The 24,699-nt window shown below is 49.1% G+C and overlaps 1 long non-coding RNA gene across 2 annotated transcripts in view; it reads right to left on the minus strand.

Annotated features, from left to right (window-relative positions):
- LOC138511500 (uncharacterized) overlaps nucleotides 1–20,247 on the minus strand; it is a 35,007-nt gene extending 14,760 nt beyond the window's left edge. Inside the window, exon 1 of one of the 2 annotated variants that reach the window (XR_011280624.1) lies at nucleotides 20,154–20,247. This is a non-coding gene — a long non-coding RNA (uncharacterized lncRNA). Of the gene's footprint in view, nucleotides 1–7,025; nucleotides 7,160–20,153 lie in introns of those variants that run through there. The other variant, XR_011280623.1, reaches the window with a different exon arrangement.
- Between the last annotated feature and the right edge of the window lie 4,452 nt (nucleotides 20,248–24,699).

Genomic DNA, 24,699 nt, shown 5'->3' on the forward strand with positions numbered 1-24,699 from the left:
ATCCATCAACCCACCCCCCTGTCCATCATCCATCCATACAGCCTCTCATTCCTCCATCAAATCTCCCATCATCCTCCCTCTGATCCATCCATCCATGCTCCTTCACATTCATCCACCCATCGAGTCTATCTACTCACTCCATCTCCACTCCTATCCATCCACCAACATTTCTCTATCCTCCCTCATGTCCATCCATCCAGTCATTTGTCCATCCATCCAACCTATTGCCTACCCTGCCATCAAAACACTCATCCATCTACCATCCTGTCCATCTGTCCTTGCATCCACCCTCCTGTCCACTGTCCCATCCGGATGTACGCTAATATAACGAAAACCAAAATCTTGAACTACGAAATAACGAACACAATAGGTTTGCATTTTGTAATTCGAAATTTTCTTTTTCTTTTTTGTTTCCCGCAACGCATGTTGTGTATGCGGGGGACACCCCCCTCGATCCCCGCAGACCAAAATACCAAATTAGGGGAACGGGGGACACCCCTGAAACCCCCTAAAGCGGTATTTTGCAATACAAGATTTTTGTAGTCCACAAATGCCAGACTTTGGGTGAGGCATGATTTTAAATACAGTATTTACGTTGAATACCGTCCCATCCACCCTCCTGTTCACCCATCAGCATTCCTGATACTCATCCACCCTCCTGTCTACCCATCCATCGAGTGTCATGTTGTGTTATGTGGATTTATAACGCACACCGATACTAGCCAAGGACAGTCTCCAGGCACGCTGGGGAAACATGAAAAGGGAATTGTAATAATGTGGATTACAATTGTAATCAGTGGCATCATTAATTCCATTCACCAATGCAAAATAAAGCAGACTGGACAATTCACAGTTAAAAAGCATTTCAAATGATGGAAGATAAAAAGAACAACAGTTTTTTTTATACATGCCGCAATCGATTTGGGGTAAGCTAAATAGGCGTGTCTGAACACTGGTTTTCAAAAGAAAATAACCAAAACATTCAGAAGATCAAATGAAGAAATAAATAAAACCTCCAAAACAGGCTCCATAGAATACCAGATTCATTTTTAGTTTGGAGTATTAGGTGCCACAACACCTATAAGCCGATACTATTGCATTCAAGTACAGATATGGAGAATTGGCATAGGAGGAGGCGTACAAAGCTTGAAGGTGTTGTTTGGTTATTAGCCCACCCACTGCCCATAGCCATGCTAATCCTCACGGCCATTACCACCCAGATCCAGTCCCTATTTGCCCAACACACTTCCTTGTGGATACTCTTTGAGATCGCTTTAATCAAACCGTACTATCACTGGTGTAATAAAAATGTCTTAACCAGGTCTGCCTTCAGCTCGATTTATAAGCACTATGTGTCCTTCACTGAAGTCCTGTTAAAAACGACCAGTGGCAAAGCCAACCATTTTGGCTTGTGTTATCGGTATTAGACATTTGCAAGACAGTGCTATTAAATGCCCAGGTACTCATACCATTTTGCACCTTTTACCTTCAATGGGCAGTCACTACCACTACGAATTTGCCTGGCACGTGCCTTTCCCACGCCTAGACAAAAGCCCAAACTATTGGTATTGCCAATGCTTGTTTTACTCATTCGTAAATATTAAGTTGGTAACAGTATAGATTGTTCATATTAAAGTGTCATCACTTAATGTGGCGTTGGCCCTTTAAGGGCACGCACACGACGGGGTGACGTTCACTCCGTCACGTGCGCAGATAAATAAACTGGGCGTGCCCGGTGACATCACAAACACCGGGAAGCCCACACTAGCAAGATCGCTGTCTCCGTGTCTCTGTGTCACGGGGGTGGGAGGCTCACGGACGGCGGAATCCGGACACCGCCAACAGTGGCGACGAGTGCGGGATCACTTCCTGGGACAGGCGGAGACATTCGCTTGTAGCGTAGATGATCCTACGTGAGCGCTTCAGCGAATTCTGACCGCGGAGAGGGGAAAGACGCACGCGGCCGGCGGCCATTTTGATGAATAGGCCTCGGATACTCACGGCTTCATAACGAAGCTCCGGTGAGCCATCCGGACATAATTTTTGGACATTCCAGCGGCGGACAGCCACTGGATACAGCACGTGTCGATTTCAAAATGAATCATTGACATTTTCACTGTTTTTCACCGAGTAGATGGGTGAGACTCCATTGGAAGCCTGCTGAATGCACTCGGGGTCTTTCCCCCCCCTGCTCAATTTTTGGACGCTTCATTGTCCTCCATGCTGGCAGCTGGCTGGAGCGGTACATCCACGAGGGGCGCATCTGGAGAGAGGCAGAACTTAGACCGTATCAGGAAGTTGCTTGCTGGTGGTGAGTTGCGGCCCCATTTATCATATCATCTGGGGTGCCTGTGCGCTATCCACCATGAGTCAAGCTGCTGCTGCTGCTGCTGCTGCTGCTGCTGCTCCTGTTGCTCAGCCTCCGCCCGCCCTCCTGCTGAAACCACCTGGGTCCCTACAGCCAATGCCTGAGTTTGATACCTCGGGCGCTCCATCTAGCCTGGGTCAGAGGTGGAAGATGTGGATGGATAGACTCGATGGAGACGAGCGACGACAGCAAGCTGGCCACTCTCCTGTACTCTGCTGGCCCGACAGTGCATGAGATCTTTCTGTCCCTGCAGCCAGCGGATGGGTCGTTTGCGGCGGCCAAGGATGCACTCCATAATCATTTTCTGCCAATGGCCAATGCAGATTATGAACGCTTTCTCATGGGGACGGCTCGACAGAAGGATGACGAGACTCTAGATGTATTCTACGGGCGGCTGCGGAGGCTGGCGGCGCCGTGTGCGTGGAATGACCCTGAAGTAATGATTCGCAATCAACTCATTCAGGGGTGCGCCTCTGGGAAACTGCGGCGCCAGATATTGCGCGAGTCGGGTATCACCCTTCCCCGCATCTTAGAACTGGGAAGATGCCACGAAGTGTCTGAACTGCGGGCGACCAGAATGGAAGCTAGTGCCCGCCCAGGCAAGGTGGAGGAGGTCTGCGCGGTCGGAAGATGCTGTGGAGCGAGGCGCCCCATGAACACCCAGGGCCCGTCCCCGCCTGGGACTACCTCCTCGTGCCCAAAGTGTGGGTACGATCTCCCGCACCTGGCGGAATGCCCTGCGACTGGGTTGAAGTGCGGTAGGTGCGGAGGCGCGGACCATTTCGCCAGGATGTGCCGATCTGAAGCTCCCAAGGTAGTGCCTAGGGGGCCTGTTCGAGCCGGTTTCTTCCGACCCCAAAGGGCGTCCAACGTTGCTCAAGTGGACCAGGGTGACGAAGGGGCCCCTCAGGAGGGGGAGGAGGAGGAGGAAGAGGATGATGAAAACATTTTCTTTGTGTCCAGTGTGAGCATGCTGAAGTCCCGCTCTAAGAGACAGCCTAGGTGCAATGTCCTGGTCAATGGAGACTCTATACTAATGCTAGTGGACACCGGTGCGTCCGTGAATGTGATGGCCAGACAGCACTATGATACCATGCAGGACCCACCCATGCTGACCGCGCCGAGAGCACGCATTTTCGCTTTCGGCAGCGATCAGCCCCTTCCTTTGGACGGCGTGTTCGTGGCTGACGTCCAATATGGCGACTCGCATGTCCGGGCCAGGTTCTATGTCACGCCGGTGAGCGACAACACACTGCTGTGCTGTGCTGCGGCCGAAGCTCTGGGAATTGTAACATTCGCATATTCAGTATACCTGGACGACATTCAGGTGCTCCTGGCCAAACACAGCTCCCTGTTCGAAGGCATTGGACAGTTGGTGGGTGAGCCGGTCCGGCTCCACATCGATGAGTCGATCCAACCAGTGGCACTGAAGCATCGGCGAGTTCCTTTTCATCTCAGTGATCTGGTGGATCGAGAGCTGGACAATCTGGTAGGGCTGGACATTATTGAAATGGTTGAGGGCCCCACCCCATGGGTGTCTCCCATTGTCATCGCGCGCAAGCCCAAACAGCCCGACGCGGTGAGGATCTGCGTGGACATGCGACTCCCCAATAAGGCCATAAAGAGGGAACGGCACTTGACCCCTACCATCGATGATATTATAGCGGAATTGCAAGGGGCGAGGTTCTTTTCCAAACTGGATCTGAGAGCAGGCTATCACCAGGTGGTCCTGCACCCCGAGTCCAGCTACATCACAACATTTACCAATCATCGAGGTCTTTACCGATATAAGAGGTTGAGTTTTGGGGTGTCTTCCGTGGCGGAGGTGTTCCAAAACATCATAAGAGGAGCACTGGCTGATCTGGATGGAGTCCTTAACATCAGCAACGACATCCTGGTGTATGCCAGGTCGGAGACGGAGCATCTGGCACGCCTGACCAAGACCTTTGAGCGCCTTCGCTCGCTGGGACTCACCCTGCACAAGGACAAGTGCGAATTCCTGAAAACAACGATCGAGTTTTTTGAATTCGTATTTAGGGCGGATGGGGTGTCGCCGGATCCCCGCAAAGTGAGGGACATAAAGGAGGCGCGTCCGCCAGAGAATATTGCGGAGGTGAGGAGCTTTTTGGTCATGGTCACTTACTGTGGCCGGTTCATCAGGAATCTGGCGTCCCGCTCAGAGCCGCTGAGATCTCTCACAAAGAAGGATACCGTCTGGCAGTGGGGCCCCCTTGAGCAGGCGGCGTTCGATGATATCAGAAGTGCTTTGGCAGCAGATGACACCATGGCGTTCTTCGATCCGAGCCTGCAGACAGAGATCGTAGTGGATGCCAGCCCCTATGGCCTGGGGGCAGTGCTTACACAAGTGGGGAGTGACCAGGAGATTCGACCGATAGCATACGCCAGCAAGGCGCTCTCCGACACCGAGCAGAGATACTCCCAGATTGAGAGGGAAGCCCTGGCGGTGCTGTGGGGTTGCAGACATTTTCGCCTCTACATTCTGGGGCACCCCGTGACTGTGGTCACGGATCACAAACCGCTGTTGCCAATCATGGCGGGCTCATCATCCCGTCCACCAGTGAGAATAGAGCGCTGGATGCTCGCCCTGCTCGAGTATGGAGTGTCGTTAACATATCGTCCAGGGGCTAGCAACGCGGCGGACTATCTCTCTCGACACCCAAGGGGGGACTTGCAGGAGTCTACGTCGGCGGAAGAGGCCGACGAACATGTCCGCCTGGTCGTGGAAACGGCCACCCCAAACTCCATGCAGGCGGAGGAACTGGAGCTCGCGTCAAAGAGCGACGAGTGTTTCGCCATCCTGAGGGAAGCAATGCAGCGGGGCGCCTGGAAGACGGTGCTGGAGGCAGTGGAACGCAGGACATGTGAAGCCAGAGTGGCTCCCAAGCAGTTATGGAGAGTGAGAGAAGAATTGACATTCTCGGAGTCGGAGCTGCTACTAAAGGGTGAGAGGATCGTGGTGCCCCAGGCCAAAGTTGCACAGATCATCGCTTTGGCGCACCAGGGCCACCAAGGGGCGCCCAAAACAAAAGCTTGCCTCCGCCAGAAGGTGTGGTTCCCGGAGCTCGAGCGGAAGGTGGAAGCATTTGTGGCGTCTTGCGTATGGTGCCAGGCTGCGGCACCGGCCCAGCGGGAACCGTCCATTGAAACAATGCCAAGAGGGACCAGGCCATGGGAAGTAGTGCACGCAGACTCCGGGTCCACGTCGAGAGGCACTCAATTCCTAGTGGTGGTGGACGAGTGGTCTTGATATCCGGAGGTCGAGTTCATAGAGTCCGTCGCATTTGAGAACGTGGTGGTGGCGCTGGAGAAGATCTTCGCCACCCATGGCCTGCCCTCCGTGCTGTGCTCCGATAATGGGGCACCATTCCAAGGCGAAAGTTTTGCTGAGCTCATGAGGGAGTATGGCATTCAACACCGGCGGGTAACCCCACTGTGGCCCCGGGCTAACGGTGAAGCTGAGCGCATGATGCGCACCCTTAACAAAGTCTTCAGGATTGCCCACGGAAAAGGCGAGTGCTTGCAGAGGGCCCTGTATGTATTCCTGCGGGGATATCGAACCACACCTCACTCCTCAACGGGTGTAGCACCGGCGGAAGCTCTCTTCCAAAGATGCCGAGAGACGTCATACCGGAGGTGGGGGACAGGGACCCCGCCGTCATTGACAATGAACAGGTCGAGGAGGACAGACGAACAAGGACGCAGATGGAAAACATCAGGAGAGGCCTGAGACCCCCACACATCGCGCTGGGAGATGAGGTGCTGGTGAGGAATCGCCACCCACAAGGCAAGTTATCCCTCACGTATGAAACCGCCCCCCTGGATGTCGTGGCGGTGAAGGGCTCTATGGTGACAGCCTCTGATGGGACGTCGTCCGTGACTAGGAATGCCTCCTTCTTCGGGAGAATCGGCGACCCGAGAGTGGACAACCCGGACAACCGAGAGGGTGAGGATGCCCTGGATGAAGGTGGGGGTGAAAGCCCCGCCGTGGACTCTCCTGCTCGAGGCAGACTAGGTCAAGAGACACCGGCCAGAGACGTTGGCAGGAGGTACCCCCTGAGAACAGGGCGTGGGAAACCTGCCCGTCTCACAGACTATGTAACGGACTGAGCTGGGGAGGCTGGCCTGGGGACAATGGTCAGGCCGTGACAGGCACCCTCGGGGGATCCAGGGTGGCTGTTAATAAATGGGGGTTTTTGGTATGTACATAGTTGCGTGCTTTATAAATGTGTGATAGTTAGTCCCTCCTGTTTCCAATTTGTTGTTATGGAAAAGGAGGAGTGTGGCGTTGGCCCTTTAAGGGCACGCACGCGACAGGGTGACGTTCACTCCGTCGCGTGCGCAGATAAATAAACGGGGCGTGCCCGGTGACATCACAATCACCGGGGAGCCCACACTAGCAAGATCGCTGTCTCCGTGTCTCTGTGTCACGGGGGGTGGGAGGCTCACGGACGGCGGAATCCGGACACCGCCAACACTTAATATTTTCAAATATAGATAAACATGTTCTCTTGTCTCCCCCGCGCGTTCTGTTCCTCATACTTTCAAATGATCGGAAACGTGAACTTTTCACTAACGCCCATTGCAACAACAGATGCCTGAACCTGAAAGCATCGCGATAAGTTATCACTCGACTTACCCTCCTCTGAGACCTGGAAACAGCACGTCATTAACACTCCGCCGAGGATTGCCAGCACGTTTGCGTCCATCGCGCGCCGTACTTCCCGGTGTCACAACAAGGCAGATATCCCCTGTGGGCGCGAAGCTCGAGAACCCCGCCTGCAGTGCCTGAGATTGAGATGGCTCTCCGCCCAGGAATCTGCTGACACCTGGTCGCGGCCCGCGCTAGGCCTCACCTCACGTGGGAGGATAATTACTTGCATATCCACTTTTTCCAGTGCCATCAGATAATGTTCTATTTTTAAAAGAACAATTGTTGCTACATATACACGCAAGCTGTGAGATTTTCAGCATGCTTAGGGTTCTTTTTAACTTCATATCGAGATCAACGCCTCTTCTGGTGCACATAATCACTTTTGGCGCCTGAAGCCCTATGTCTCTCCATCCACACTTCTCTAAACTGCTGGAAAAGGTTGGGTTGAACCGTCACACTGCCAAGACCCCATGCAAGAAGGTTTTCCGCTTCTGTCCCTCAACGGAAGCTGCTCTTAGGAATATTTCCATCTTCCTCACCTCTACTAAGCACCGCAATCTAGCCTCCATCCTCATTCTCCTTGACCTGTTTGCGGCTTTTGACACTGTTGACCCCTCTGGCCTCTTTAATACTCACTCTCTCCTTGGGATTCACATCAATCCTACCTGGCACAGCACCAATTCTGTTTTCAGAAAGATCTAGTGCATATAATCCAATATCCAAAACACCATATGTTGCAACTGTACATATATATGAAATTGTTTACCAATGGCCAATGGAATATGGTTTTTGAAGTGAATGTCGAAGATATAACTATGATGAAAGGATGTTTTGACGAGCATGCAGCTGATGATGAAAGGCTGTTTTAGGGAGCATGCAGCTGTTTGCTGAGCACTGTGGGTAGCAATGCGTCGTTCAACGCAGCTCGCACATCTTTGATTTCCTGAGATGCTTATTTTGCAGCGTGTTGATAGGGTTCTTCGGATGCAGGGATTCTCTGTGGATAGAAATGTAGACAAATCGCTTAAAAAACGTGAGAATAAAATATGTTCCAGCAATGCACTCAACGGGGCTGCATCTTATTCTTTTTCCTGTCCCATGAGCAATGTCATTTTACACTTGCTCTTGCGGCTCTGGACAGACTTTGCCACCCTCCTCAAATCCTTTCTCCAAGCACACTTCTTTAGACACCCAATTCTTACCACTGGGGCATTGAGCCAGCTGGTTCTGCAAGCTTTCCCTTCCATTTCTGTAGGAATGCTCTCTTATAAACCATAGGTTGAAAGCCCCTAGGCTACAAGGGCCCGCTTGAGCACATCTCAAACCCATCATGCAACCACACACTTCTTACTTCTAAGACTATGCACCGCCAGGCCGAGATACTGCTATGCAACTTATTACTAGGTAGTCACTACGCATTCATTTATCTGGCCCTCATGCCGTTTCTGTAAACAAGCACAGATTAAGGGCACGGTGTCTGGTCAAATGTTCGAATCAAAAGGATCGAATGACCTTTTGATCGACAGTAAAAAGGACCGAAAAAAGGATCGATTTTTTTTAAATGTATTTTTTTATATATTTTTTAGTTTAGCATGTATAAAAAACTTTTTTATAAAAGGAAAATGAAGGACTGGAGGGGGAACCCCCCATAAAAAAAATCAATCCTTTTTGTTCGGTCCTTTTACTGTCGAAAAAAAGGCATTCAAGCCTTTTGTTTTCGAACATTTAATCTATAACCTAAGGACACTCATCCATACTGACACATTCTCCCTTACCATACTTCCCACTATACTTGTTTGTGTCATTTAACTAATCCACTCTCTTCTAGTTCTGTTACTTTTATTTCTATCACTTATTTTAATACCTTTAGCCCCCCTTATCTATTTCTTCTGGCCAACACTAGAGTCACCCAGGCAGTGTCACAACATGTCCCTAGTGAGACAAGGAAAATTGTCGTAAAACCACTACCATGGTGAAGGACTCAGTAGAAGTACACATTACCATAACATAGATTGCAAGGTGCCTTTTCTTGGTCTGTCAGGGTGAGCTTTGCTCACAGCCAGAGACAGCTTATGAAGATACATTCAAGAAAGGGGCTCTGATGTCAGTCATCTGCGCAGACCTGCTTATCCAGAGCATCCTGCTCAAAGCTCTACAGCAGCAGCCATTTTGCAAGGGACAGTGGAGCTTTTTAAACTGGTAAGAGTTGTGTTGAATGTTGCTTCAAACGGCTTCTTTTGTTTCCCTGGTCTGCTTGGGAAAATGATGTTTCTCCCATCTTTGTTCTGCAATACATGGCGTTTATTCTTTTTTGTTGCCTTCATTACAATCTCAGTGTGTGTGTTTTCTCAAATAGAACAGTGCTCTTAGACATAGTAAACAGACTTCAACTCTGGTGGATGGAAATCGGTTTATTATGTTGATTAGTATTGTTCTTTGTTTACAAACATGAGCTTGCCATAAGCCGGTCAAGTGGCACATCGAGTAGAGCGCTCGCTTTGACATCCGTGCAGAGCCTGCTAACCGGCGGGGCCAAACTCAGCCTTTCATCCTTCCGAGGTCGATAAATGAGCACCACACACCGTCGGTAATAATAAGCAGCGCTCAGCTACCCGAGGGTTTGTAGCACTATATAAATGCCAAATTATTATTATTATTGCATACATTACTGTAGCAGTACAAGTAATGACCAAATATGCATGGCACGTATAGGGAATTATGGTGACCTCACAACAACCTTTGCAATGTTAATAACTGCTTCAGATCCTGCAGCAGGAAGTGGCCATGAAAGGGCTTCATTTGATTAGACTTGGCCCAGCCCATCACCTAGAGACGGTCCTCCTCCCTTCTTCCCTTTGCAAGGGCATCTGTGAAATGCACTGCTATTATAGTAAATCGACGAGAAGCCCGAATACACATGAGCGGGGTGATAAAAGGACTCTGGCCAGGCAGAAGCCAAGGAGACCTGCTCTGGCCCTCAGTCTTCTCTCCTCCACCCCTCTATGCTAAAAAGAAGCATAAGCTATTCCAAGAGTGCCTTTAAAGCCTTTAAAGTATGTGCATGCAAGTTCTATTTGAGAATTTATAGTAAATGGACACTAACCTTGTACATGAGACTGCCTTTTCGTTCAACAATTGTTAGCAAGTTGGGTTATAGTTCTCATATGTCACACAGCCATTATCTATAGGTGATTAGTGAATTAATTAATAATTTGTGATGGCTTTGCATTAAGCATTGCGGCATGTTATCTTGTGTTGTGTCCCGGCCCAGGAATGTATGCCACATTTTGTTCAATGCAACTGGACCACTGGATGGATGCCAGATCACCAAATGTACTATCCAGGATCATTGTACAACATATTAATGATCGCTGTGCCCACAATATATGTCAGCATTGTCTCTGTAAAACACTATCATGACGGGCCACTTATCCCCTGCGAAACGTGTTCGCATAATGGTTGTGCCCACATACATGTCCGTATTGCCATTGTAAAACACTTGTATGATGGTGCTCAAAATACGTCAACATGACCCTGTAAAACACTTGTTCATTCTGCCTGAATGGCAGTGTTTTCACTGTAAAACACTTTAATGATGGTGCTCACAATGCAGTATATGCTAGCATTCCAGTGCAAACAACTTTTGCATGGTGAGTTTTACCAAATACATCCCTTTATTGCCACCATAAAACACTTTCTTTATTGTGCCTCAAGGATTCAAATACTTGACTGAATGAACACATTATTGAATCAGTGCAGAGCAGGATTTCCTAATGGCCAGTTATGAAATGGTTCTGGCATACCACAACAAGCACATAGTTACTATTGCTGCCCACTTGCCATCTTCTGGGCACTTGAAAGCACAGCACCAGATGAGTCTCTGCTTTAGGCAGACCAAGGGAGGTAGCATTTCTGGTTCATCTTTGAAAGCTTCCCTGTGGGACTGCTGTCCCAATTGAAGGAAACTATATCTCACCCTAGGGCACTGGTCTTTAAACCTGAGGGGCCTGGTCTGATGCCGAGAGAGGGGGTGCATCCTCATAGCCTGGAATTAATAGAAAATGCCCAGAGAGGCGTTGCGTAGCCCCACAGCCTGAAATTAATAGGAAAAAAGATGGTGCAGAATGGGATGCACTATTGTGCATATCCCATCCCAACATGGCCCCCACTGCACATGCTCAGTGTGAAGGGGGCCAGGCCTAGGGTCAGTGGGCATGGCTGATCCAGGAAATAGACACCCTGGAAGCGCACTCTGTCTCATTCCAGAGAACACGCTTCCAGGTGTGTCTGTTTCGAATCGAGTCAGAGCGCCGGAGCGGGCCAGGCATCTGGACTGACTGTGGTATGAGGTAATGAGGTAAGGGGGGAGGGGGGGCTTTCTCCTGTGCAAGAGTGGGGTGGGGGGACCCAATTATGTGTGGGTTTGGGGTAGCATAGGGAATGTTGTTGGAGTGGCACGATAGCCCTGCAACTGTGCAGGGAGGTGCCCTGTGACTGTACATGGAATGGGCCAGCGGGGCCTGAAGTCACTGGCAGTGGGTTTGTGCAGGGAGCAGGCTTGAGAGTTATCCCTGGGACTGTGTGGGGAAGAGGGGCAGGTAGAGCTCTAGAACTGCACAAGGAGAAGGGTGGGGGGGGAGCCAGAGCTCCCTAACCTTTGGCAAATGTAAAGAAGTTCTGGCCATGGTATGCGGAACGAGGGAGGCTTAAATGGAAAGCTGTGTAATCACATGGACATCTATCAGAAAGCAGTTATGCTCTTTTGGGTAAGTCAAGGCGTGTATAGGGGTTTATATTTTGTCAAGCTGATTTATTATGGCGTGTGTGCTTGTCATATAATCTCTTTAAAACAGAGGATTCTTGATATTCACCTCATGTGCACATTTCGACCAACTAAACGTGAGAAAATATGGGGTCAAGTTGCAGACTAGTGTTAAATCCCTCTTAAGTGTGTGATGCTGGACAAATCGGTTTATCCTTCTGTGCGTTATTCACAGGAGTTCTAACGTAACTACATACGCCCTGTTTGTGCAGGGAACAGGTTTGGGGGTGAGCCCTGGGACTGTGTGTGGAAAAGGGGCAGGTAGAGCTCTAGAACTGCACGGGGAGCAGGGTGGGTGGAGCCAGCGCTCCCTAACCTTTGGGAAATGTACAGAAGTTCTGGCCATGGTGCGGAACGAGGGAGGCTTAAGTGGAAAGCTGAGTAATCATATGGACATCCATTATCAGAATGCACTTATGCTCTTTTTGGGTAAATCGAAACACGTGTCGGCTGACAACATCAATAATAATTATATTAAAACATAACTAACCAATGCAAATCGCAATATCAAGCCTCATTACTGGTCAAAAGCGCAAGTTAACCGGACCAAAACACAGTCAGACTATACTACGAGGTGTGGCCAACACCTCAACTACCGGCCCACTCGCAGCTCAACTAAACCCTCAGCACCCAAGTAAATCTCAAGTGCAGCGCAGGTCGAGTCAAAGACTAGTGCCTAATCCACCCCTACTCGAAAAAATAGATACAATCTCTTAAAAAGGCTCCAGAAAATAGCAGAATCATTTTTAGTTTGGGCTATTATTTGTTGTACCACCTATAAACCGAAACTATTGAATTTAAGTACAGATAGCGAAAAATTGCATATGAGGAGGGACACACAGCTTGAAGGTGTTGTATGGTTATTTTCTTGCCCGTAGCCATGCTATTCCCTATATACTGGTATAATACAAATGTCTTAACCAGGTCTGCCTTCAGCTCGATTTATAAGCACTATGTGTGTCCTTCACTGAAGTCCTATTAAAAACAAGCATTGGCAAACGCAAACCGTTTGGCTTGTGTTATAGGTATTAGAGTCTGCATCATGAATAGGAATCAGGAAGCAAGAGTGTCCTGGTTCCTGCATATGGGTGCTGAAACACCCCCCTCCAGCCTGCTCTGTCTGTATGTGCGAGGAGGCGCAGGAACACCCCCTCGCACATACAGACATGCAGTTCCACAGCCAGCAATTCCAATGTGCTATGCAAAGGTGGCAAAGCAAAAGCTGCCAGCCGTGCATAGCTCATTGAGCATGTGCGGCTGGGGAACTGAAGTGTCAAAGGGAAACACTGTTTCCCTTTGACAATTCAGCCAGCCCAGGACCGCTCCCTCACCTGGAAAAAGCAGCTGAGGAAGCGCTCAGTGTTTCACTGGGGTGGCTCCTCAGCTGCTCCATAATGGGTGAAGGGCCCACTTGGTTGACACCCCCTCGCCACTCCCCAAGGCTCCCCCTGCACCGTTTGTTCTTTGCTCCATTTAAAAAAAAATGTTTACAAAAAAATATAGATATTTGTTTTTTTACAATTCAGGATGGGGTCTAGCCCATTCCCCACCCCCTGCGCACTCCACAGTTTGAATACCTCTACACATTTGCAAGGCAGTGCTATTAGATGAAGAACATGAACAGTAGGGAACCTAAACAAGAGTGCGCTTACACTTATGTTATTGGGTTGACATTGGAAAGAGAGATAAGTGCATTAGGATTGATATGCTGCAGTAGCAGGGGAATTGGTGATTTCCCTAAAACACCTTTTGGAACAATATAACTGAAAGAGGTAGTTTCCTCTGCTTGCTGTGCTCTCCAACTGAGGTTTGTTCTGAGCTGAAAAAAGGGGGACGATACAGATATAGATTTGCTGCCTGCGTGGCTCTGTTTATTGTATGATGGACTTGGAACAGATATATTTCCAGGCTTGCTGGATGAACCATAAATGTAACCAGATTAATTGGACGAGCAGAAACCTATTTTCGAAGGGATTGTGTCCTCCGACGTATTCCTTATCTTAGATATCTTAGATATAAATCCTTCAGCTTTGCTGGCCTCGGAAAATTTTTTCGCCAGAGGGCGCTGCGCGTCGATGATCGCCGAGTCGATGACCCTCGACGGCCTCCGTGCCGACGTCGACGTCATCCTGCCTATAAAGGCCGCGCGCAGCGTCCGTTGCTCAGTTCCGTTTTTCCGCGCTTCGTTGTGCCTCGGAACACCGTTGCTCAGTTCTCGTCAAGATAACGTATATAATAACTACTATTTACCTCGATATCGATGGCATCCTCCTCCGACCCGACGACCCCTCGGTCCGGTTTCAAAAAGTGCCGAGACTGCGGGAAGAAAATGTCGTTGACGGACCCTCACAGGGTCTGTTTGTGGTGTCTGGGAATCACGCACCAGAGTTCGGAGTGTGAGGAATGCCTTTCCATGACGGCGAAAGCCTTGAAGGAGCGTAGGGGGAAGCTCGAGAGAGGTAGGTCAACTTTAACTTCCTCGAAAGCTTCTTCGGTAGAGTCGAGACGTTCGTCTCCTCACCATAAAAAACACTCTCGATCTAGATCACGAAGTGGCTCCCACCACTCGTCGACATCGAGACACTCGAAGAAGAGACGTAGGAGATCCCCTTCGTCATCTTCGTCGAGTTCTCCTGAGAGAGTTCATTGCCCCACAAAACGCAGCTCGCAAGCTGAGTGGGAGGAATTCAGGAAAAAGATGCTAAGCGTCTTCGAGAAAGCGGCCTCGTCCCCCTCGAAGACAGCTGAGGGTGATACCCCGGGTAAAAAACCCAAAAAATCTAAACGCCGCGAGTCGCAGTACCCGGCGGAAAAGTCAACCCGAAAGCGCCTCGAGCCATCGGGAGATAAAGCATCATCGACGCCATCGTCGAAAACTCCTTCGAAACAGAGGTCGGCGCCATCGACGCCGTTGTCGAAGGATCCATCGGCGCATCAGTCGATCGAGTCGACGCCGACGTCGACGCCGATATCGACGCCGGTGAAGGAAAGAACCACGGCTACTCCACAGCCAACGGTTAGACAAAAGACCTCCGACTCGACGCCGAGAACGTCGACGTCGTTCTCGAGCAGGACTCCGATCCTTTCGAGTTCTTCGAGGCCTAGTACACATTTCTCGACGCTTTTCACGGCGCCTTCGAGTACTTTCACGTCGGTGTCGACGACATCGACGTTTTCAAGGCCTGTGATGATGGCTCCTTCTGCATTGGAAATGGGGTTTATACCATTCCAAAAACCAATGTATCCCCCTTTAACCTCGATTTTTGAGGAAAGGGAGGATTCAGACCAAGATATTGATTTACAGAGGACCACATCACCAGAGCCAGAGACTTTCGCCTCTGAGGAAGGAAGATTAAAAAATCTTCAGGATGCACTTCAGGAAGCTAGTGGCTTGGACACTTCTCCTGAAGCAGAATTTATCAAACCAGACCCAGGAGAACATGCGGAGACTCCATATAGAGCTCTGATGTCTAGAATCATAGAATTTATGGGTTGGTCTGCACCTTCTCCTGCCTTTCAGCAGGATGACCTCACTGACATACTGGACAAGGGCCCACAGGAGGATCCTGTGGTTCCATTTCACTCTGCTCTACAGAGAAGGATTTTGACAAACTGGGAAACGCCAGAAATTATCCCGGCAGTAAATAAAAAACTGTCAACAAAATACAGGGTGGCTAGTTCTGACCCTGAATATTTGTCAAAACACCCTACTCCTGAGAGCTTGGTTGTACAGGCTGCAACCTCATCAGGCAGCACATCTGCATACCCCACTGCTCCGCAGGATAGGGATGACAAAAAGTATGATGCCATGGCTAAGAAGGTTTTTTCTGCCTGTAGCATGGCGTTAAAGTCTATTAACGCGACCTGTACGCTCGCTAGGTTCAGCCACACCCTTTGGGAGTGCGCTTCATCAGCGGCTGACTGCCTCCAAGAAGGAGAGGAAAGGGACGCATTTTTAAACATCATCAGGGATGGTAAAGATGCGATGTGCGAGACCCTACAAACTGGCCTAGATTCTGCTGACAGTATCAGCAGGGCCATGGCGGCAAGTACCACAATCCGCAGGCATGCGTGGTTGAGGAAGTCTGGTTTTGCCTCTGACGTGCAGACCAGGCTTTTGAATATGCCCTTTGACGGTTCTACCCTCTTTGGAAAGAAGGCGGATGACAGTTTGGAGAAACTGCAAACGTCCAAGGCAGCAGCCAAGTCATTGGGAGCTGCTATCCGTCAGAATACCTTTCGTCCTTCGGGATCATCGTGGAGAGGACGGTCCTTTCGTTACTATTCCTCATATGGAAGGGGCAGGGGACGACCGGCTCAAAGAGGCCAAGGAAGATTTACCCGTGGTGGACGGGGTAGGGGAAAGAAAGCCGCACCCGCAGGAGCAGGAGCCACTTTACCTTCGGCAACTGCATCAGCCGCTTCAAAACCACTCTGAGGTCTCCCCTCACAGAACACCAGTAGGGGGCAGGTTAACTCACCATCTGACGGAATGGCAGGCTATTACGTCAGATGCTTGGGCTCTGGAGACAGTGGCCCAAGGTTACTGCCTGCCCTTCCTACATATCCCTCAGAGTCATCCACCGGGGAACAACCCTTTGAAGCTTCCAGATCCGCTCCTCTTGCAGGAGGTTTTAGACCTGCTAGAGAAAGGTGCCATAGAACTGGTACCTGTAGCGGAAAGGAACAAGGGTTGGTACTCCCCCTACTTCATAATACCGAAGAAGGACGGAGGACTGAGACCCATCTTAGACTTACGGGAATTGAACAAATTCCTCCGAAAGGACAAGTTCAAGATGGTGACTCTCTCTCAGATCCTTCAGGCCCTCCAGCTTCAGGACTGGTTGGTATCTCTAGACCTCCAGGACGCTTATTTCCATGTGCCGATCCATCCCAGGCACAGGAGATACCTGAGGTTCGCAATTGGCAGCTCTCATTATCAATTTCGAGTTCTGCCATTTGGGCTAACCTCCGCCCCGAGGGTCTTTACCAAGCTAATGTCGGTTGTGGCTGCAAGTCTAAGGAGGGAAGGGATTCATGTCTACCCTTACCTAGACGATTGGTTGATCAGAGCTGTATCTTCGGAACAGGCTCAGAGACAACTGGATTATGTTTGCCACTTCCTTCAAAAGCTGGGCTTCTCCCTCAATTTAAAGAAGTCACAGATGATACCATCACAGAGACTCCAATTCATTGGAGCAGTCCTGGACACTTCCCTGGGAAAAGCCTTGCCACCAGAGGTGAGGGCTCGAGATATTCTGCAGATGGTCATCAGATTTCAGAATGCCCAATATCTCCCAGCCTACGACTTTCTGAGGTTGCTAGGCCTCATGGCATCCTGCATATTCCTCGTGCCGGAGGCTCGCCTGAGAATGAGATCCCTCCAGTGGGCACTGAGAACTCAGTGGTCACAGTTCTCAGGAAGGATGACAGATCTCCTTCGGATCCCGGTCAAAGTAGCCCGAGACCTTCAGTGGTGGGCCTGTCGGGAGAACATCCTGAAAGGAGAAATGTTTTGGCAACCATGGCCGGAGATAACAGTAGTCACGGATGCCTCACTCACGGGGTGGGGAGCTCACGCCAACGACTTGACCATCAGCGGTCGTTGGTCTCCATCGGAGTCCAGACTACATATCAACCTGTTGGAGCTGAGAGCCATCAGACTAGCGCTGAAGGCTTTTCTGCCGTCTGTACGGGGAAGAAACGTCCTAATAATGACGGACAATACAGTGGCCATGCACTACCTCATCAAAAGAGGAGGCGTAGGCTCACTACCACTGTGCAGAGAGGCGATGCAGCTCTGGTTTTGGGCAATTCAGGAAGGAATCTCTCTATCGGCAATTCACCTAGCCGGAGAGAAGAACTTGACAGCGGACGCTCTGAGCAGGCAGAGCACAGTCTCTCACGAGTGGGAGATAGCTCAGGAAGTCCTTCAAGAGATCTTCGCCCTTTGGGGAACCCCTCAAGTGGATCTGTTCGCCACCAGTATCAACAGGAAGTGCGACAGATTTTGCTCAAGGGAATTTCCCCCGAGAGGAGCTCTAGGAGATGCGTTCGTAGTGGACTGGGAGTTCCCACTTCTGTACGCGTTCCCTCCGGTCCCTGTCATTCCTCAAATGATCAGGAGGTTGAGAAGGTTTCGGAAGACCATGATCCTAATTGCCCCGGATTGGGCCAGGAGAACGTGGTACCCGGACCTTCTAGACATGTCCATCTGCCCTCCAATTCGACTGCCATACAGAGAGGATCTTCTCTCGCAGAAGGAAGGTCAGGTTCTCCATCCAGCCATCAAGACCCTCAACCTTCACGCTTGGTGTCTGAAAGGTTGAGGTACAAGGATTGGGACCTTCCGGATGATGTTATGGAGGTGTTGCTTTCGGCCAGAAGGCCGGCAACTAAAACTCTATACCGCTGCCGTTGGAACAAATTTTGCAGCTGGTGCAGAGAAAAGAATATTGAACCCTTTTCTTGTGGTACACCTATGGTGTTGTCATTCTTACTTTACCTGGCTAATTCAGGCCTACAGGTTGGCACAATTAAGGGCTATCTCGCAGCGCTATCAATCTTTAAGCGCACTGCAGAGGAGCCTTCATACTTCAAAATTCCATTGGTAATACAATACCTAAAAGGATTAACTAATGTTTATCCCCCGAAACCTTTTCAAGTTCCCTTATGGGATTTAAACCTAATTTTAAACTTCCTAAAGGGTGCCCCTTTTGAACCACTACACTCTTGTTCATTGAAGCTTCTCACCCTCAAAACTGTTTTGCTAATAGCATTGACATCTGCTAGAAGGGTTAGCGAGTTGCAAGCCTTATCGTGTAAACCTCCACATACAATCTTTTACAAGGACAAAGTTGTTCTTCAGGTGAAGCCTAACTTCCTCCCGAAGGTAGTCTCGGAGTTTCACATCACTCAGAAGATTATATTACCTTCTTTCTACCCTCCTCCTCATCCGGGGAAGGAGGAAGAGAGACTGCACAGGCTGGACCCTAAGCGAGCCTTGAGCTTCTATATCAGCAGATTGGCTAAGATCAGACAAGCAGACCAACTCTTTGTAGGTTATGCAGGACATAAGTTGGGCCTTCCAATAACAAAACAAACCATCTCCAGATGGATTATTTTAGCCATTCTGGAGTGCTACAAATTGGCAGGAAAGGAGCCTCCTCAAAATCTAAGGGCTCATTCTACCAGGGGTATCGCAACATCCTCAGCCCTTCAAAGAGGGGTGCCAATTCGAGATATATGTGCGGCTGCCACATGGTCGTCCGCACATACATTTACCAAATTCTATAGCCTGGATTCCTCCTCTAGTCAAGAAACTAGATTCGGCAAGGCTGTGTTACACTCTGTCCATTCTGGAAGGGTAACATAACTTTTATTACTCCCGCCTCCAGTCACAATACCACTGCTATGGGAGTCTATCTAAGATAAGGAATACGTCGGAGGACACAATCCCTTCGAAGAACTAGTTACTCTTACCTTGTAACGTTCTTTCGATGGGATGTTCCTCCGACGTATTCCTTATCGACCCTCCCATCCATCCCCGCAGTATGACTTCCTGTGGGTTTGCAGCCTATGCTCCTTCAAGGTGATTAGTCTAATCCAAAAACATTACTGGGGACTACAAAACGGAACTGAGCAACGGACGCTGCGCGCGGCCTTTATAGGCAGGATGACGTCGACGTCGGCACGGAGGCCGTCGAGGGTCATCGACTCGGCGATCATCGACGCGCAGCGCCCTCTGGCGAAAAAATTTTCCGAGGCCAGCAAAGCTGAAGGATTTATATCTAAGATATCTAAGATAAGGAATACGTCGGAGGAACATCCCATCGAAAGAACGTTACAAGGTAAGAGTAACTAGTTCTTTGTTGATACAATTAAACTCAAACAAAATGCCCAGATACTCGTACCATTTTGTACCGGTTACCATCAATGGCCAGTTAATACAACTATGACTGTGTCTTGCAAGTGTGTTTTCTATGCCTACCACAAAAGCCCAATCTTTTGGCATTGCCAATGTTTGTTTTACTTTTTGTGAAGATTAAGGACTCGATTCACAGCGCTTTTTCCAATGTGGTTTTGCCATTATAAAACGCGTCTGTGAATTAAGCCCTAATATGTAATCGTATTGATTGTTTAGAATAGATAGGGCATGTTCTCTTGTCTTCCCCGTGCGTTCTGTTCCTCATACTTTCAAATGATCGGAAACGTGAACTTTTCGCTAACGCCCATTGCAACAACAGATGCCTGAATCTCAAGGCATCGCGATAAGTTATCACTCGACTTACCCTCCTCCGAGACCTGGAAACAGCACGTCATTAACACTCCACCGAGGATTGCCAGCACGTTTGCGTCCATCGCGCGCCGTACTTCCCGGTGTCACAACAAGGCAGATATCCCCTGCAGAGCCTGAGATTCAGGCGGTTCTCCGCCCAGGAATCTGCTGACACCTGGTCGCGGCCCGCGCTAGGCCTCACCTGACGTGGGAGGATAATTACTTGCATATCCACTTTTTCCAGTGCCATCAGATAATTTTCTATTTTTAAAAGAACAATGTTATCTAAATATAGACGCAATCTGTGGGATTTTCAGCATTCTTATGGTTATTTTTAACTTCATATCTGAATTGTGCCCCACATAATCACGTTTAGTGCCTGAAGCTTCTAAAATGTTATTTTAGTAAAATTGTGTTTCCGTTTGCGAATGTGTGTTTTTGAGAATGGAGTGCGGGGAGCCGGAGCTTTCCACACCTGAATGGATTTATTGCAATCTTAGACTTAAGTGCAATTCCCCAACTCATTACACCCGCAAATGTACTCAGACTCGGGTGCATTGCTGCAATGTAGCTAAGCCACACGCCCTATATATGGAGCAAAACTTGATTTGAAAACAAAATAAAGAGCCTCCCAAAGTAAGTTACAAAGTTCATATGTTTAAAGAAAGATCCAAGGTCTGTTAAATAATGATTTCTTGAGCCTTTCTTACTGAGTGAGAAAGAGTTACTCCTGGTAACTTTTTGTGACTCGAATAGAGACTATTGGCTGGGAAATAAGTCGAGGTAATCAGAGTTTCAACCGAACGTCTTTAGAATAAGCCACAATAAATTTGCATTACTATTTTCACACCACCGCCCGACATAGATGTCACGCTGATGTTGCCTTGGGAGCGTTGGGGAAAGGGGAACTGACGTGGGGACGTCAAGTGATGGGGAGGGGGCGGGATGAAAGGGTTAGAACGAAGTTGATGTGAATAAAGAAACACGTATTCTGTGAATCCTGCGTCCGTTTTTCTTTGCTGTGACGCCCGCGCTCCTGGGCCCACCCGCGCTCTCACACTGGCGACGAGGAGGGCGGCCTGGAACGAGCGACCGCTCTCGAGGAAAGAGAGCGAGAGCTCGCAGAACACGCTGGCGGGGAGTGGATAACCCCGAAGACGTGGAGTCAGTCGGTGGGGGCGGTAAGCCAGCCCACAACATCCAGCCTGGGCTGCGACAGTGATTACAGCAAGGCGGGGAGGAGACACAGAGCGCAACGTGAAAGCATTGAGGAGGCTGAAACTGCGCCCGGCCTGCGGCAATGATCCGGGAAAACAACACGTTTTTCCTACGGAACAGGGAGCTCCATAACAACACATGTTTTCCTACGGAGCGGGGAGCTCCATCTCACAGTAAGTGCTGTGCAAGCCCCGCCCAACCTCCCAAGCGACTCAGCTGATGGTGCTCGTGCCACTCCTGGTGGCCATCAGACCTCAGCAACAACAGGCTCAGCCAGGGCCTGAGGAATTGTGGACATTGAGTCAGAGGGCATCACCCCAGGGACTACCCCCAACTGAAGGTGCGCGTGCCATATTGGCGGCCATCAAAGAGTGAGGGAGTATTGGCAGGAACCCAGGAAGGGACTTAAGGAGCACCCTGGGCCAAAAGCCACCCCCACATAGAGGAAATGTTGGGACAAGATGACAATCAAGGGACACAAGCTCAAGGAAATGTGCCCCCAGCTCCAGGCCCAAAGGCACCAGATCCATTGCCATACCATCTGCCAGATATGCTGGCTGCTCAGAAGCCAGGTGCGTTTGACGTCACCGACACCAGCAACATGGGTCTCAGATGGACCAAGTGGATTAGAGACTTTGACCTTTACATGGGAGCCACTGGGCCGATCGCACACGCCAGGCAAGTATGCCTGTTGAAGCTAGCGTTTGGGTCCGCCACACGCAACATCATTGATGAAATGCCCCCTGACTCCATAGACTCCATCCAAGACCTCAAAGCAGGCCTGGATTGGCCTGGCGGGAAACCAGGAGTTTTCCCGGTAGGCCTCTGCACCCTGGGCCTCTTATGTGCTTCAGTAGCAGTGGAGTGCCTGACTTTGCGTCTATTTTTTAACAAACACTTTTTTAAAAATGTTTCATTGCTGAATTGAAGTTATGTATTCTGGGCTGAGCTGTCTTCGTGAGAGTGTCACTGTCAGGAAAGCCGGAGCAATTTGTCGTGCAGCTTCAGCTCTGTGTAACTGACACACACAGAGTCCTGGAGAGTTTGTAAAGGGACTAGAAACTAGCAGAGCTTGTGTTGCTAGGCAACTGAGCTAGAATGTATCCTTTCTGCCTCCCCAGCCTGCACGTTCAAGTTTCCCATGGGCTGGTTGAGCTCGGGTTGTTGCAGACAAAGCATGATCCCTTGCTGGCTGCTCCATCTGACACTGTGAACCTGGCTCCTCTCGGTTGTCCTGTGCGAAGGACTGGCAACCAACGGATCTCAGGTGAGAGTGTGCTGAGAATAAACAGTAAAATATAGTCAGATTTCGAGGAACACTATGCAATACATAATTTCTAAAGTTAACAGTTTCATAGGTGCGCAAAAGTGCTCACTATGGGCCATGATTATCACCTCATTAGGGCATAATATTGCACCACTTTTTTCAGTGACACATTAAAGTAGGGGTAAGAGGAGCTAGCATATTGGTTGGACATGTATGTTTTAATTGAAAAGAACCACCCCAAGTACTAAGACATAAGAGTGAACCAGAACATGAGCATTCAGTACGGGGCAACAGAGCGGGGGGGTACCAGTGACACGAATCTGTAGAATGTCTGGAAGAGTGGTTTCAGTGCAGAATAAAACTGAATGGAGGGAAAAAAAAGAAGGGTGCATGCATGGGGAATGGTACCTGTAGAAAAGAGTGGGATACAAGTGAAAGAAGTAAATTTCTGCAGAAGCAAAAGGGTTTAGGGGTAGAATAAGTGCCAAGGAGAAGACGAGTGCATCAGCGAGTGGGGCAGAGGGGATTTTAGTTCAGAGGAATGAGGCGCACAGCAGTTTAAAAGAAAGGGGTACAGGCAACAAAGGATTAGTATGCAGAAAAGAGTTGAGTCTTGGAGAGGGGCACATGGGAGACTGGGGAGCATAACTGAGTGCAGATAAGGTAGGGTAGTGTACGCAGTGACATCTTTATGGGAGGACAAAAGGGTCTGCTACAATGGGGTACCACCCTGGGGATAATTGGCTATTTGAAAGCTATTCATCATTGCACATGTTTTACAAAACATAAATTACACATGTCATGATACATAGTGCGCTGAGGCCATGAGCCTTCTCCATGGCCACTGTTGGGAGCTAACTTCCGATTTTATCATTTGAACCTATAAAGTGTTGACTGTACATGGGTCTGCAACTGTCGCTCTCCAACTCCTATCTGGCATAGAGTGAATTTTCAGACATCCGCAGATATAGTTTGTTAATTTGCTATATCACAACTTGAGTAGTGTTTTCTCCTTTCTTGGAGGACTGCATTGATAACATGCAATAACCAAAGTTAACATGCATGTTGGTAAATTTGCGTGACACAATGGATTACAAGGTAGTTGAGAGCAAGGGTAAAAATGATAAATTGGAAGCTACTAGCCAGGGATAAAAAGTCACTTGCCCCCTCAATTGTCCACATACACCAACACATAATTTCTTACTTTCCATGCTTCATTTATCACTAGAGAATGACTAGTTGCAAGTGCTCATTTTGGGTCCTGGTTCAGTGTCATAATCACTTGTTGCAGAGATCTAAATTCACATGCCAGATTAAAGTACCAAAAGCCAGCAATGGGGCTCTCTTTCGGAGGTTGATAGCTTGTGTAAATAAACTTTAGTGCTATTAACATCTACTGTGCCAAAAAAACACTTATCTGCACCAGAAAGCGCTTATAAAAAACTAACACAGCATCCGAAAGGAGCAGGTCTAGTGCTTGGTTCCTCTAAACAAGCATTGATAAAACTGGCTAGCCACCCCAATGAAGTGCATAAAGCTTTGGTTGGGACTGAGAGAGGTGGAATTGTGTAGAACCTGTTTTGTGGCTTTGCTACCTGACACTACTGTGATCTTCCACAAACCATTTCACTGTGTACTCTGTTGGTTTCTGTTTGCCTTTTCACATTCTTATGGCACTGTTTAGCGAGTTACCTTCCATTTCCTATTATGCTGGCCATTTTAGTGAAAGGCATGCTACACACGAGAGCTGACCAAATGTCAGAGGCCTTTCAGATCAAGTTTTTGAACACAAAAATCTGTTTGTTTTCTACAATTTCACGTTGTTCTTCACATTTTTTAATAACAATCTGCAAGACTGACAAACAATGACTAAAAGCATGTGGCCTTATCACACATGACCTGAGAGAGCCGTACCTGGAATCAAACGTGCGTCCTGTCGGGTGAACCTACAGAACCCACCCTCTCCCCAGCACCAAAGCCTGGCTCTGCCACTGTGAGTAAACTTAATAAGGGTCAGCAGCTTTGCAGAAAGCTCTGTCTTCTTACTGCAACCAATGGTGCAGCATTCCTGACT

The sequence above is a fragment of the Ambystoma mexicanum genome, chromosome 6p (assembly GCF_040938575.1).
Source record: "Ambystoma mexicanum isolate Mex_15411 chromosome 6p, UKY_AmexF1_1, whole genome shotgun sequence".
Taxonomy (NCBI): domain Eukaryota; kingdom Metazoa; phylum Chordata; class Amphibia; order Caudata; family Ambystomatidae; genus Ambystoma; species Ambystoma mexicanum.